This window comes from Myotis yumanensis, unplaced genomic scaffold (genome assembly GCF_028538775.1).
Source record: "Myotis yumanensis isolate MYYU_CA2020_CCGP unplaced genomic scaffold, mMyoYum1.0.hap1 SCAF_3, whole genome shotgun sequence".
Classification (NCBI taxonomy): Eukaryota; Metazoa; Chordata; class Mammalia; order Chiroptera; family Vespertilionidae; genus Myotis; species Myotis yumanensis.
Window position 1 is genome coordinate 6,442,740 of NW_027223754.1, and position 15,697 is coordinate 6,458,436.

Here is a 15,697-nt window from a genome sequence, read left to right on the forward strand (position 1 = left end):
TGGTGTGCCATGTGCTTGCATAACAGTGTAGTAAGTGAAGGCTTCATATGAAACACCATAGAGGCCAATTTCTGAGGAGTCTGCTTCCCTGGTCGGGGACGCTAAAAAGGCTGCTAACTTAAAGAAGTAGTTGTTGAATGAGCATGGACGGCTCACCGTGATATACCCCCTCAAGCACAGAGGACCAGTTGATCAATCTCGCATGCCCTTTTATTTTTGCGTCTTTGGATCTATGCAGATGATTTTAATAAATGTTTAAAATTAAGACAAAACTGAAAGGGTGTGGCATCCCCTCACACAAATGATGACATCAAGCCTGTGACGCAAACACTCAATATTTATTTTGGTTTTTACTCCATAAGATGAACTGAAAGATCAATAATTGGTTAGATAAAGGAAAGGTATCCGTAATAAATTCTCTATAACCCTTTCCAATGTGAGATGCCCTCATTTGATTCCCATGACATCTCTGGGCATCAGCAGACACAGAGAGGACTTTCTATTATTTCTTGTGTGGTGGACTTGACCCCAGGATGAAGAGTCATGGTTATTTGACACACAGTTTAGTTTATTGGTGATGGTGCTGATCTTTTGTGTATCAAGTGGATTTTGGGCCATGGTTGTCTTCATAAACTTCAATCAAATCCTTTTCATTACCTTCTATGACATAAACTGTGTTGAAATATATAGAAAATCTAAACATGGTGGGGGTTGGAGGAGTGGGGAGCAGACAAAGGAATTACTTTCTCCAGTTTAACCCTGAACATATGGCATGTCCAAACATGTAAAATTAATGTGCCCAGCACAGTCATTCACATGGTAGCTTATCAGTCTTCACAGAGCATGACAACATACGTTTATCTGCACTAATATGCATCCATTATGAAGATAACCTACATTAATAAAGTGAGATCGGGCCATAGTTCCCTTCTCTTCCAATGTATGGATAAGTCTGTTTATTCACTCAGTCCTTGCTAGAAAAACCCTCCCATCATCGTATTCATAAGGAAGCAAGGTAATGGATTACTTTTTTGCCCCAGTGGCAGTTATTCATATTAAATTCTGCCTCTAGGAAGAGTGATGGGTACTAATTTTCAGGTTAATCTGTCACCGCATGACTAAGCATGAAAGGAACGCTTTCGGAAATCACATGATGGAAAGGAACCAACGGTGCCAGGGGTCAATGAGGATGTGTCTTTTTCCTTCCACTGTGACCTGCCGCTGCTGAGAACAATTGATTGGACAGGTTCATTATTGTTTTGCAGTCACATGTAAACCGTTATTAGCCACGTTTACTCCCTAAGGTGTTCTCCGGGGCAGTTTTTCAACGGTTTGTCATTTCAAGGAGCAGCATGCTTATCATTCTCACGGTTTCACTCTCCTGGCCCTTTAAGGAGGATTACCAATTCCACCATCTAGAGGCCTCTAGCAGTTAGAGCCTTCCCTGTCATTTTTCATCCGAGTCAGAAGTGTTTATCATCCCCAAAACTATCCAGTCCTTAGAACGGTGACTTAACTCGATCCTGAATGTATTAGTCGTTGAAGAGAGAGCCATCATTCTGAAGAAATCTTCTTCAAGTTCAGCCTTAAACAATCCTTTTAAAATACGTGCAGTTGACGCAGTCATTTTGTTTAAAGAGATAGATAAAGAAATTGTAAACTATGTTATGTTGGGGGAAATTTTATGGTAAATCTCTACAACACAGAAACGAAAGGAAGATGAATGTTGCTGAGGAGCCGGGCCTGAGGTGTTGCCATGGTCAGTGTTTTCACATTGGGAGATAACTAACTTTCCTCAAAAACAGACTCAAGCCACAAAAAAATGTTTTCTTTGTGTAATTCTCATTAGGGAGGTGTGCACGCGCATGTGTGTGTGTGTGTGTGTGTGTGTGTGTGTGTGTGTGTTTAAGAGGCATTTCTCTCCCCTTGAGCTTGAATTTGTATTTCTGTGTGTGCATGATTTGATACCTGTGTATAAAATATAAATGCACTTATTATAATCAGAACTGGTTCTGTTCCTCCTGCTCCCGATGAAGAGGAGGCATGTGTCCTTGTTAAGTGTTTGGGTTCTGGAATCAGAGGACGTGCAAAACAAGGAGGTGATGATGGCAGGATAGAGAATACGCTCTGAGTTAAAAATGAGCAATACCTTTGAGAAACCATCCTAGAAACAGCCTAGGATGCTGACCTGTAAACTCATCGCTTTCGAAGACCGCCCTTCATTTCTTGGGTGGAGGTAACTTTGATTTCTGTCAAAACCTATTACACGTTGAGTTAGTTCCTATCCCATCTCACAGAAGGAATTCTTTAATTTCTGATCATAAATGAAACTAATACATAATTGAAGATTTATTTTAAATATATATAATATTAGAATCATACCTATACTATTGAACAGTACCATCGGCAAAAGTTTGTGCCCAGGAATCCAACTATTAAAATCATAGAAAATGCTATTCGATTTATAACATGGATTTTACTACTCTCAGAGAGAATGACTCAAAATCTAATTATGAAGTGTCACTGAATTTTCAGTGGAATTTATCCAGACAAATACTCTCACCCTCTTCATTTTGTGAATTTCAATTTTTCTTAAATGGGAATGTGTCACTTTTTGATCATAATTCGGCTGGGCTTATTTGAAACCACTTCCTTTTAATAGGCTAATGATAAACACTGAAACATCAATTTACTTTATGCAAAATAGTTAGCCCAGGGCAATACTTCTTAAACTCCCCAGTGCACAGGAATGCTCTGAAGGCTTATTACAAATGCTGATATATGGGTTCCATCCTTGGACATTCTGATTCCACAGAGCGGGAATAGGCCCAGGAAGGTATATCTCATTAAGAACACCCAGGTGAATCTGATACAGGGGGGTCTAACGGTCTAAATTAGACAAACAGGACTAGCACAGATTCTGTCAGCTTGTTTATTATCAAGATAATCTTCAGATTTTAATTTAGAAGCTCTGTATTATCAAAACCTTCTTCAGAGTATAATAAAGGTTGATTTCTTCTTTTAATAAATTTTATTTATCAATTTTAGAGAGAGAAAGGAAGAGAGAGAGAGAGAGAGAGAGAGAGAGAGAGAGAGATTTGTTGTTCCACTTATTTATGCATTCAATGCATTCATCGGTTGCTTCTTGTATGGGTCCTGACTGGAGATTGAACCAGCAACCTTGGCATATGGGAGGATCCTCTAAGCTACTTGGCCAGGGCAAGGTTGATTTCTAACAAGGTTGAGAGTTAATATCACTGGTACCATGGCCCGATGTGAATCTAATATGTGAGTAACACTGAAAAGTCTTGAGGCAAGATGCCAATCCTCACGGGTGAGTGTGAATGGAGGCTAGAGTCGATACTGACTCCATCAAGTGGGGCATTAGCCCAGGACCCTCACCTGGGCTCTTCCCCGCAGCACCCCCTCCTTTATCTTCACTTTCAGCCGGTTCTCCCTCCTCTTACCAAGACTCAGATTCTCTGCCAATTTCCTCTGTCTTTATAGTCGCTTAGCTCATAATCTTCTCCTGGCCTACTTTTTTTTTTTCCCTCCTAGATATCTTATCCAAGGATAAAAGAGAGGAAGGTGCATCCTGGGTTTTCATAAAAGTTGTGGATTAAAAGCACTGGATTTGGGCTGGGAAAGAAGTGTTAGGTACACAGAGAGAGAAATTTGGACACTAACTCTGCCCAGCCCAGACTCTGCATTCTCACAGTCTGCTTGAGAAATGTCTTGCTTCTTACATTTTCCCTGAAACCAAACAAAACCCAGAGAGGCTAAGAATCAGGATCACACAGCCTGTTGGTACGTGCTTTAGTCCACTCTGAGTCCTTTAGCCATTTCATGGCCTTAACCCACCACTCTCCTCCCTCAAGAATTCATCACGCTGCCCAGCACACCAAGCTCCGCTGCCTCCGTGCCCCGCTAGCCAAGTGTGCCAGTTTCAGTCCAGAGAACACTGAGGTGTTGCTAGGAATTCCTTGCCCCCGCCCACCTGGGAGGCTTTGACTCTGAGAGTAGGACTGTGTCTAGTGCCATTTTTAAAATGTTTTCATTGATTTCAGAGAGGAAGGAAAAGGGAGAGAGAGTTAGAAACATCGATGATGAGAGAGAATCATTGATCTGCTGCCTCCTGCATGCCCCCCACTGGGGACTGAACCCTCAACCTGGCCTGGGAATTGAACCATGACCTCCTGGTTCCTAGGTCGATACTCCACCACTGAGCCACACTGGCTGGGCTCCAGTGCCATGTTGAAAACGGTCCCATGCCCCACAAAAATGATTGCTCAGATGCCCAGACACAAACTCCTGTGGCCATGAGCTTGCTGACTGGTGGCATCTGGATTCACAAATGGTCCAGTTTCAGTCTCTTCTAGGAATCAGTTCTGAGCCCAACACAGGCTTGCGTGGAAGGAAAGAAGAAGTAGATATTGCAATCCCGTGTTGGGTTTTTGTTTTCTAAAGTCTTAAGGAAGTTGTCTGTCTCACTGTCTCTATTTCAAAACAGCACAATGGCCCAGGACACGCTTTGCTCTTCTGAGGAAACAGCGCATACGCGTGAATTGCATCCTAAATGCGCACGTGGAGAGGAGCAGGGAGCTGGTGACCTCAAGAGCTTTTCTCTCTGGGCATTTTCAGGCAGAAAGGTGACTTCTTCTAAAACCAGTCACACACGTTCTTTGGAACTTGCATGCATACATGCATAACCCATGGACACAGACAAAGGGTGGTGAAGGCCTGGGGTGAGGGGCAGGGCCATGGGCTACAAGGGGTCAAGGGGGGGGGGGGACATATGTAATATTTAGAACAATAAAGATTTAAAGAATAAAATAAATCAGTCTCACAAACACACTTGGCAGCAACATGTGAAACTCGCCTCTCTGCTCACGCATCCCGAGTTGCTATTTCACAGACAAGAAGTTTTGGGGAGACTGAACCCTCCATGGTCTGTGAATGACTTGGGATTTTCAAAAGTTCACTCTGGAGCGGGCTCTCGCAATCAAGTTTGACATGAGAATAGTGCTGTCATTAAATTCAAGGAAGTGCCACCCTTTAATGCCTAATCACATTAAACTTAAGATCGAGTGTGTGTCACGAAGCTGTGTTTTGGAAATGTGCGTTTGAACCCGACGACTGAGCAGGGCGCATATCTATCTAGACTTCTGGCCTCTGAGCAATTCAGCCTTGAGTTGTGGTTTCAGGAAGTTGGCCTGAGGAAAAAATAATTGTTTATTCTACACTCAAATGCTTTGGAAAATGCATACGTAGGGTTACACGCCATTGACGACAAATTGTACCGCCATGATTCATTTCTTGTAGAAGCTGCGTCTTCCTTTCAGGGGGAAAATTCTCGCCCTTTCACGGGTTCCCAGGAGTATACCTCGCCTCCAATTTGGAGCTTTTTAATGTTCTTTTTCCCAGGACTTCTGATGGTCTGCCCACAGGTTTTTGTGTGTAGACATTGTCTGGGGAGGGATTAGGCTGGGTTTTGAATGGGGTCAGTTTACAGAGTAAATTCTGGAAGGACTGAGAGGATGGTTAACATTTTTAAGCTCAATCGCTACATATTCTAAGGACATTAACATCTACCTAATAGGTCACCCCCATGGGAGTGTTAATACTTGGGAATTCCAGTTACTCCACACAGATGGTTTTGTCTGATGGCTCTAACTATCATGATATACCTTGAGCAAAACAACTGATGTCATTCAATACAGAGTGAGGGCCCATTAAAGAGAAGCCCATTGTCACATGTTATACAACCCACACTGCAAATGAGAACACTGTTTAAACATAAAATGGAAAAAATGTGAAGGAGGCTAAAGTATTTTCTAAATAAAAATGTTTAAAAATCTAGCCTTTACTCCTAAGATTTCTGAAATATTCTTCGAAGTAACCACTTAAGATTGTGGACTAGTCTTTGTCTCCCCAACCTGAGGATCCCCCCATCACAGCGTTGTGTTAAACTTCACCCAATTGTTCGGCTAATTCTTACGCTTCTCCAATTTTACTAGCTATGATGTTTTTATTGGGGTTCAGGGAAGCATGGCTAATGACATCAGCAGGCTTTGTGATTTCTCACTGCCAGTTTTCCACACAACTCACACTTTTGTCACTCAAACTGCACCCTATTGCCTCCACAATTCATCTTAAAGCACCGGCATGGGGCAGGGGCGGGGGGCGGGGGGGCTGTTAAATGGACCCCTTCTTGGGATTTTGTGTTAAAAACAGAAAAGTTCCCATGAGTGAAGGGGATACATTAGCTTCTCCAGCCTGTGCCCCACTCTCTTCTCCACCAACCCGCCCCCAAAAGGAATGAATTACATTTCTCTCCTTGTCCTTTAAATGAATAGCATAGTTTGGGTGAAATTATCGGGCAATTGCATGCCTTTTATGCAGATAATGCTATTTGATGAAAGCGGTGTTTTGATCTGCTCAGGATAATGCAGACCCAGGGCTGGCTTCATTGGGGAGAGTAAAGCTGTCTTCTGTGATAACTTCATCTCAGCATGAGGTCAGGCGGGGAAACTGGGCTGGGGATTAAAAATGACACAGTCGGAGCAGCATTCAGTTCCCTGCTGTGCCCCTAGCTGCACACTATAGCTTATGTTTCTGATCTGTTATGGTATTGTCTGCCTTTCTCTCTCCGAGCAGAAAGAGATTGCTTAAAACTTTTCTTTTTGCAGCCAGAGGGATTAGTTCTGTGCAGCTTTTTTAATTAAAGAAACTGTATCTTTTTCAAGGCAATTGAAAGCTGCGAGGGAAGGGCCATCAACAGCCATAACTTGGTACTATTCTCTGTGACAAAGTGTAAACTCCAAATTTGATATTCAGAAGCGAGGGGAAGGAGCTCTAGAATCCTGTTGTACGTTTAACCTCCCGTGATCGCTCGGGGCCCCTCCGTGAAGAATGGTAAATACATCATTTTGTGAAAGTCTGGAGGATGCTTCCAGAAGGGGTGGCTTCAGCCGCTTTGCTTTTTAGCTTAGCTGAGCTTGCTTAATTAAATCTTCATGATGATGGCGGAGTGCACTCGAAAATAGTGTGAGAGGAAATAGATTTGACTGTAGAGCCTTCCTTTTACCCAGAGACCACTTTTAAACATTCCCGTCCCCCTGGAAGTGATAACAGCAGAAAATGTCGGCTTCATCGGGGCAATTTGCATATAAACAGTGCGAAGTGCCACGCGATGGTGCTTTTCCATAAGGAACCTTTGCGTGGCGATCGGTGGTCATCACCTTTATTAATCCGAGGGGAGCAGGGACTGCGTCTGTCCAACGCGATGATGTGTTTGTCAGGACCGATACATTTGAGTTGAATTTGTAGCTCAATTTAAACTCAGGTTCATGTCCAAAAATCCTCAAATGTTTCAAATAAGGGCCATGTGGTTACCACTTTACAAAGCACACGGGCTCCGTGCTTGGGTTGCAACATACACATCTCCAGCGAAATGCCATGCCAGGCCAATCGGAGACAGTCCCGAGCAGACAGCAACAAATAGGGCTTGTTCCCCCCACGTCGGCCGCACCCTTGTCTTGAAGAAAGGAAAAGCAGTCGTCTTAGGCTCTACATGTCTTCCCATTTAAAATCCAAGGGGAGTTGGGGAAATAATAAGGGTTTCATAAATAGCATCATATCAAATAGAAAATATTGAATAGGCGCTTACTACAATTTTTTTCCATATTTCCGTAAGTACTACGTCTGGCTGAAAAAAAGAGGAGAACAAAATTTGATGTCTTTGCCTTTCCCCGTGATATTTGTTTTGACTTCAATGTATGTTTCTGAGAAAAGTCAACCAAGTCCAGAAGTGACTTGATATGGCTTAATATCATAATTTTTAAACTACACGCCATTAAAACCCTAATGGGGCAGAAACGTCAAAAAGTATAGTTATAAATACATTTTCACAGTCAACTTATTTGTGATATATCTTATTTTAAATAGGAAGAATGGCAGAATTCAATAAAGACATGGTATTCATGGTTCACTTTCATTCAGCATCTATTTATTGAGTGTCTTTTATACAGGCTTTCCACTTCAAATTCACCATTTGAAGTGGAAAGCCTGTATCATAGCTCTTTATGCTAGAGCCAGTGGGTCCGACGGAGACTAGGCTAAGCTATGGAGCTCACAGCTCTTGGGAAAGGTCCTTACAAAACCAACCATCCATCCAACAGGGCCATGGTGTATCACATGAATGAAATAGGGAGGAAGCACTTCGAAGGGAGCAGGGTGCCACTCAGAGGTGTTTTAATGAGTGGTGTCCGGAGACTGAGAGTACGCCCCAGACAAAGGGAGGAGAGACTAGGGCCCTTCTGGGGAAGGAGGCCATGTTCCGGCGTCTGATACTAAATGACGTCACTCAATGGCTACTTTGTTAACCCATGTACAAGTTAACTTACAGACGGGATCCTGAAATAGCTAAAGGGCATTGTATTATTAACAAACTTGTCCCATGTCATTAATTTAGGATAAATATTGCCTCACCTAGTACCTACATTAAATATACTTACACCCTGAATACACTATATACTTCGTGCCTTAAAGACAGTCCTATATAATAAAGAGCTAATATGCTAATTAGACTGACCAGCAGAATGACCATCCAGACAACCTTCCAAATGAAGCCAGGACTGCAAGGGCCAGCCAAGGCAGCCGGGGCTGCGAGGGCCGAGCCCCTTGCATGAATTTCGTGCATTGGGCCTCTAGTGTGTGTGTGTGTATCGCTAACTAAAAAGTTGTGTATAGAAAATAGGAGCCCTGGCTGGTTAGTTAAAACATCAGTTGGTTAAAACATCATCCTGATACTCCAGGGTTTCAGGTTCCATCCCTGGTCAGAGCACATATAGGAATCAATCAATGAATGCATCAATAAGTTGAACAATAAATTGATGTTTCTCTCTCTCTCCCTTTCTCTTCTTCTAAAATCAATAAATAAAAATCTACAAAACGAAAAAATGACATTTTAGCCCTCACTGGTGTGGCTCAGTTGGTTGAGCATCATCCTGTGCACCAAAAGGTCACAGGTTCTATTCCCAGCCAGGCACATACCTAGGTTGTGTGGGTTCCATTCCCAGTTGGGGTGCATACAGGAGGCAAGCGATCCACATTTCCCTCTCACATCGATGTTTCCCTCTCCCTCTCCTGTCCCCTCTCTCTAAAATCAATAAAAAATATTTAAAAATGTATATGGATTTTAAAAGGGACTCCCTGTGTACTATTATGAAGGTTGCGTCTTTCAGTGTGGAATCACGTGGCAGGTTTGAAGGGTACACACCGAGTTCCACCAGAATGGAAAATGCAAAATGTGAAAAGATGCCTGTGTTCCAATTCCATCAGGGAAGCGGGTCTTTTCTGAGGTTCAAGCAAAACCAAGTCAGCAGCTGGGTTGTGGTCCATGCCTGTGTTTTCACCAAAATAAGAGCTGCGTGAAGCCTGGTGAACACACTGGGACACACACCAACGTCCAGGAGAGGGGCGAGGCGTGGGCGCGGGCACGGACCCATTTAAACGTTGGTCTGTCTCATCATGGGGTCACTGGGTGGCTCCAAAATGCCTGGGCATTGACAGAGGCCTACCTTCCTTAATTAAAGTCATGAAAGCATGTTTCCACTGCAAGCAGTCATTTCAGTTTATGACTTAGTCAGTGATAAAATTAGGATATTTGTTTTACGGTTTCCATCAATCTAACAGCCAAGGGACATGAGTTACTTTTTTTTGCAAAGGGGGAAAAACGCCAAATACCCGATATCACTACAGAGCCCCTTGGTTCTGAGGCTGCCAGTTGTTAATTAGGGGCCACGTGCACAGTGATGTGTCCCACCACCACACTGCAGGGGCCTGGCGCTGGGGTTCCCCAGTGACCTGGGGGCTCCAGCCTGTGTTTAGAGCAGCCCATCACTTGTTCTCAGGTGAGACACTCCTCCTGTTGGAGGGATAGAGGGGACTGGCTTTCCTGGTCTTTTCATAGGGCGAGCTGAGCCCTGGAGTGGGGGAGCTGGCAGCTCTTTTTTTTTTTTTTTCAGGATGCTAATTCCATTCTTTTATTTCCTCATGCCACAAACATGTTTCGTTTTGCCACCTTGAAACTGCTTTTTTGGGATATTAATTTTAAACTGTTTTTAAAATATATATATCTTTATTGATTTCAGAGAGGAAGGGAGAGGGAGAGAGAGACAGAAATGTCAATGATGAGAGAGAGTCATTGATCCTTGATGGGCTGCCTCCTGCACGCCCCCCACGGGGATGGAGCTTGTGCTCTGATCAGGAAAGGAATGGTGACGCCAGGTTCCTAGGTCCAGGCTCAACCCCTGAGCCACACCCGCCGGGCTGCAGCTCTTGGTTTGGGTCCCCCGCAGGCAGGCCACTGTCCTGTTTGTTAGCCTGGATGTCACAGGCCCCAAGAACACCTAGGAGGCCCTGTGGTGTCTGGGAGCCGCCCCCCCCCCCCCCCCCCCCCCCCCCCCCCCCCCCCCCGGCGGGACCTGGGACCGCCCTTCTGCAGGCCCAAGCCCTGTGTTAGGGGAGGAAGTGGCTGCTCCCCACAGGAGGAGGCGGACAGCGGCCACTCTGCCCCCTCAGCTCTGAGCTGGATCTTAGGGCTGGAGGGGGCGCTGACACCCCCAGAGCAGCAGCATCCAGGGCAGGCCCTGGGGTGCACCTGTAATGAGCAGCACACCCTTGGAGGGAGGACACTGACTGGGGGTTAAGTGGATGTTAACGTGGCTCCGCCTCAGCAGCCAGACAAGAGCCAGGCCCTCGCCCACCCACTGGCCCACCCACTGCAGCCTCAGGTCTGACCTCGTCCCCAAGTGCAGGGGTCCCTGCCCACTCCCCACTTCCCAGGGGCTGGCAAAGGCCAGAGCAGGCCTTGCCGGGGTGGGTGGGGCTGCCGGAGCTGGGCAACAGGTCTTTTTCTTTTTGGAGACACGCCTATCAGTGTGACTGGGGAGAGGAGTTCGGGTGGGCTGGGGGGCCAGGAGGGCGATGCTCCCAGCTCGGTCCAGTAGCCCCTTCTACCTGGTCATGCTTCCCATGATTCGCTGCTCTAGCGAGGCAAGGCGGCAGCAGCGCGGGGCAGAGTTTGCAGTGAGGGCCGGAGGTTTGGAAAACAGACAGGACTTCTTGCATTTCCTCTCCTGGGATGGATGTTTTGTTTTGTTTTGTTTCCAGCGGAGGGCACTGCGGGAGCTTCCCTCCATCCCCATCCCTCGCCCTCCCCCGACAGCAGCTCCTGAGGCTATAAACCCTATGGCCACATTGGAAGCCCCCTCTCTGCTCCCCAGGGTGGCACTGGGAGGAGAAAGTGGGTGCTGGAGTTTGGCATTGCGCACCACCAGCTTTTCCTCAGGGCTCCAAAGGGCGCGACTTCTTTGTTAGGGAGGGAAACCCCGCGGAGCCCCGCATTTAACACTCAAACTGCCTGCACCGCGGGCTGCGCCTCCCGCACGCAGACGGTCCAAGTCCGTGAGGACACCTGCGCGCTTTGTCCGCTAGCGACGCAGGCATGGGGTGCACCGGGCCCCAGTCTTGAGCTCGCCAGTGTTTTGTCCTCACTGTATCCAATTAGGGTGAGTGTGCAGCGTCACATACCGAAACACTTTGAATATCGTGTAACAGGGAGCTGGCTACAGACAGGCTGCAAGATTTATGACCATTTCCGAATGGTCTGAGTCCTCTATTGTTCCCCCGGCGTCAGCTCTAAGGAGGGTTCTAGGAAAAGGCCGAAAAGAGGGAGCAGCCGCCTGCTCGGCCCAACTCCCACCTGCGCTACCAGCCATGTCATTCTTCTGTGTGGCCTCCTTGGGATGAGGCTGTGAGTCTGGTGTTTTGGGGTTTGTTTGTTTGCTTGCTTTGTTTTGCTTTTCATGTATTTTTAGACAGCAAGGTACCAAAGAGGGAGGGAGAGTGTTACTTGGGCACTTACAAAAGTTTTAAACAGGTATGAAACCCCCTTCAAGCTCCTTATGATCGTGTCTGGGATGCTCATGCTGAGTCGTCCCTGTGATTGCCCTGTAATATGGGGCATTCCTTCATCATTGACACGTTGTCTTTAAAAAAGGAGACTGGCTAGAATGAGAGGGGTGATAGCCTGGCCCCACACCCCGTCTTTTCTTCAAGTGTGGCATGCACTGGGCAGCAAAGGCATGGGGCCTGGGTGGCTTCTGCCCAGGGAGAGGTGCCGGGGTGCTGTTGGCACTGGCCCTAGGGAGCAGGGTCCTCTTGCAGGCATCCCCTGGCAGTGTGGGGGTCACTTCAGCCGTTGTAGGAACTCAGATCACTGGACTGAGCACCCTCGTTCAAGTTCAAGGATTCTCCTCCTGGGTTCTACCCCAAACTTTGGAGAAACTCTATCCTAAAGGTTCGGGATTTCCCCTGGAGAGGAGGCATTGTTCTGTTTTTCCAGCGCTTAGTCTTTATGTCTTTACAAATGCACGTGTATTTCCCTCCAACCCTAGTTACATCGGGGCCCTTGGTGCTGGGATGCCCTGCTCTGAGGCTGAGGGTGGGAGGTGGAATAAGAAGGCGCAGAGCTCGCTGGTCCCTCTGCCATGCTTCCAGGGACAGATCTGGGAGCCGGGGACACTGGTCCCAGCTACACTCGGGGGTGTGCTCCAGACCCCAGCAGGACCCCCCAAGCTGGTCCACCCAAAGCACCTGAGACCCCGCCCCTCCGCAGCACTGCAGAGTCCTGGGACGGAGAGCTGCCCAGTTCTAGGGGCTGAAGGAAGGAAGAGCCCTGCTGCACAGCTGTTCTGGGAAAGTTGCAGGCAGGCAATCCAAAATTCAATCCGAAATTTGGGAGCCCGGACTTCTAACTACCCAGGTGGGCATGCGCCTGGGCACCTGGCATAGAGGATGGGGAGCGGGAGCCTGCGTTTCACAGGGAGCCTGAGGGAGTGGAAAGTGACCGTGTTTATTGTCTTGGGGAGAGCAGCAAACTTTTATTTCCTCCCCCAGCAAAGTCAAGGCAGCAAGGGTGATGTTCAGCTGCTGGTGTGTGTGTGTGCGAGAGAGAGAGAGAGAGAGAGAGAGAGAGAGAGAGAGAGAGAGAGAGAGAGAGAAGGAAGAGAGAGAAGAGAAGAGAAGAGAAGAGAAGAGAAGAGAAGAGAAGAGAAGAGAAGAGAAGAGAAGAGAAGAGAAGAGAAGGAGCCTTCAGCGGACTGTAGATTTCAAGATTGGACTGTAGATTTCAAGGTTGGACTGTAGATTTCAAGGTTTCATCCCGGCAGGTGCGCCCCGGTTGGAGGTCCTCCTGTTTAAACCCAGGGGCAGACACTTGTTCTGCCGCGTTGCGGAGTTGGGGCTTGTAAGGACCTCTGAGTGTTTAGAGTCCCCTCCTGGGTCCGAAGGTCCTTTGAGCTTTCTGGTCTGGGAGGAGAGGACGCTGGAAGGGAAGGCGCGGGCCGCTCTCCAGGTTGCGGGCAGGATGGCGGCCTCTGGGGTGAAGTCCTTAATTACCCTCCTGCCTCCGAATCCGTCTCCCCGCCGCGTCTCGCTCCCACTGCGCACCGACTCGGCCGCCCCGAGTGCCCACCCTGTGGAAGATCAAGAGAAGTAGTTTCCTAAGAAGGTGAGCGGTTGGGATGACACAGATAAGTGTTTGCACTGAGGTCCACAGCAATTACCCGCCCCGCCCCCGGCGCCCCCTCCTGCCCCGGGAGGAAAAGGACAGACCCCCGCGCAAGGACCCGCGCGCTTGGTGGGTGCGTGTGAATTTCAGACGGCGCTGCAAGTTCATTAGTGTTTGCAATCAGCGGCGTCAGACCCCTCATCAGAGCCGAAAGCCGGGAGAGCCACTCATCAGCGGAAGCTTTCTTCAGGGATGACCCCTGAGTCGCAGCGAGAGGAGTAGATGCCCTGATTGGTCACAGCGAGGGAGCCCTGAGCCTCCCCAACCTCCGCCTGGCCTGGGGTGGGTGGGAGGGAGGGAGGGAGGAGGGGCAGCGAACGTGGTTCAGTCCGGCGAATCCCATTTGACAGAAAAAGGCAGTAAACGGGAATCTCTTTTTTTGAATAAAAAAGAAGAAGAAATGAAGTACCTGTCATCGTGACAAGTGGCGCGCGGAGGAGTCCGGGATTATAAATGGTCGCGGCTGCATCCGGCTTGCCGGGGACCCGGCTCTCCCGCGATCCGCACCGGGAAGCGCATGGTAGGCTCCTCTCGGCCCGGCTCCCACACTCACACGCGGACACGTGGGCGCGCGGCTCGGCTGGGGGCTCGGGCCCCTCCGCCCGCGGGTCCCCGCGCCATCCCGGGCCTGGGTGCCGCTCCCGGCTCCGCACCCGCTGGCCTGCTCACCTCTCCCTTCGCCGCCTCCCTCGCCGTCTCCAGCCTCCTGCTCCCCAGCCCAGATCCCAAAACTCCGGTCGGGCCTCGGCAGCCAGAAGGCGGCTGGAGGGGCGGCGGGAAGGGAGGGAGGCGGGCGCGGGGGAGAAAAAGAAAGTGAACTCATTGGCGCTGCGCGCGCTGCCCTCCCCTCCAGTCCCCAGCCCGCGCTGCGGGGCGGTGGGCACGGAAGGAAGTTGTAACACTTGCCGTTCTCTCCCCTTCCCGCCCCCTCCCGCCCCCCCCCCCCACTCTGCTCCCTGGCGGGGCCCCCTCCCCTGCGCCCGGCTCCTTTGAATTTGGCCGAGTGCGGGGTGCGGGGTGCGCGCAGCTCGGTGGACGCGGTGCTGTGGGCCGGGCTGGAGCCGGTGGCGCGGGCAGCCAGCGGTAAGTGGCGCCGCCACCGGCGCGTCCTCCTTCCTTTCGGGGGTCCTAGTGCCCGGGCCTCGGTGCCCGGAGCAGGAAGGTGGGCGGGCGGCCGAGCTTTCCCCAGCTGCCGGGGGAGGCAGCCGCCAGTTGGGCAGCCCTGGTGGCCTCGGAGCATCTCTGCCCACGCAGTGCCCCCAGGTCCGGCCTCGGGGCTCCCGGCCGCGGTGTCCCCGCCCCTCCCGCGCCTCTGACACCTCTGGCTGCGGCTCCAGGGGGAACTTTGCCGGGGCCTCTGGCTGGAGGAGCTGGGTACCGCGCGGGTTCACACCGGTTCCCCGGGAAAGGCAGCTCAGAGGCCGGCTGGCCGGGCGCTCGGTGGGGGCAGGGATCCCAGCCGCTCTGGCTCCGATCGATCCGGGTGATCCCCAGTTTTGTGTGGGGTGCCGCGTCTTCCTCCCAGAGGAGTCTGACCTGATCCTGCGGGGCCCTGCGAGCGGGTAGCCCTGGGATGCGGCCGCTTTCCTTTCCTGAAGGGGCAGCGAGGCTGCTCCAAGTAGCAGGGCGCCAAGTTGGGAAGGAGCGAAGGAAGGCGAGCCAGGGGCTGGGTGGCGCGTGGGCCGGTGCATCTCCACTGCAACTTGATCTGGGCACTCTGGCCGGGCCGGGGACACACCAGCAGATGTCCTGACCCGGGCGTTTAAAAAATTCCAGGTTTATGAGTCTGCAACTCAATCAAAGTCTGTATCGCGTTTAACGACCTTCGGAAGGAGCTTCACACATTGCAGATGGCAGTGGGGAGGGCTGAGCCCTGCTGAGCACCTGCCTGTGCAGGATCGATCCCACCCGGACTGCCTAGCCTGCCTGTAAGGCGGTTGTAGTGGTAACCGGCTGCTAATTCGCATTGCCGATTATGAGTAAGGAGGAATTCTAGTGTGTGACACAGCAAATGCGTCTGTTTTCGGAAGTCCTTAGAATTTCAGGCAAAGGAAAAGTTCC

The 15,697-nt window shown here is 49.6% G+C and overlaps 1 protein-coding gene across 9 annotated transcripts in view; it reads left to right on the top strand.

Moving 5' to 3' along the window:
- TENM3 (teneurin transmembrane protein 3) overlaps positions 1–15,697 on the top strand; it is a 670,243-nt gene that overhangs the window by 73,284 nt on the left and 581,262 nt on the right. For 7 of the 9 annotated variants that reach the window (XM_070408129.1, XM_070408132.1, XM_070408135.1 and 4 more), the window contains exon 1: positions 14,629–14,719. The exons of 1 other annotated variant lie outside the window; for it this stretch is intronic. The gene's annotated coding sequence lies outside the window, so the exon portion shown is untranslated. Of the gene's footprint in view, positions 1–14,059; positions 14,157–14,628; positions 14,720–15,697 lie in introns of those variants that run through there. One more of the 9 variants, XM_070408130.1, reaches the window with a different exon arrangement.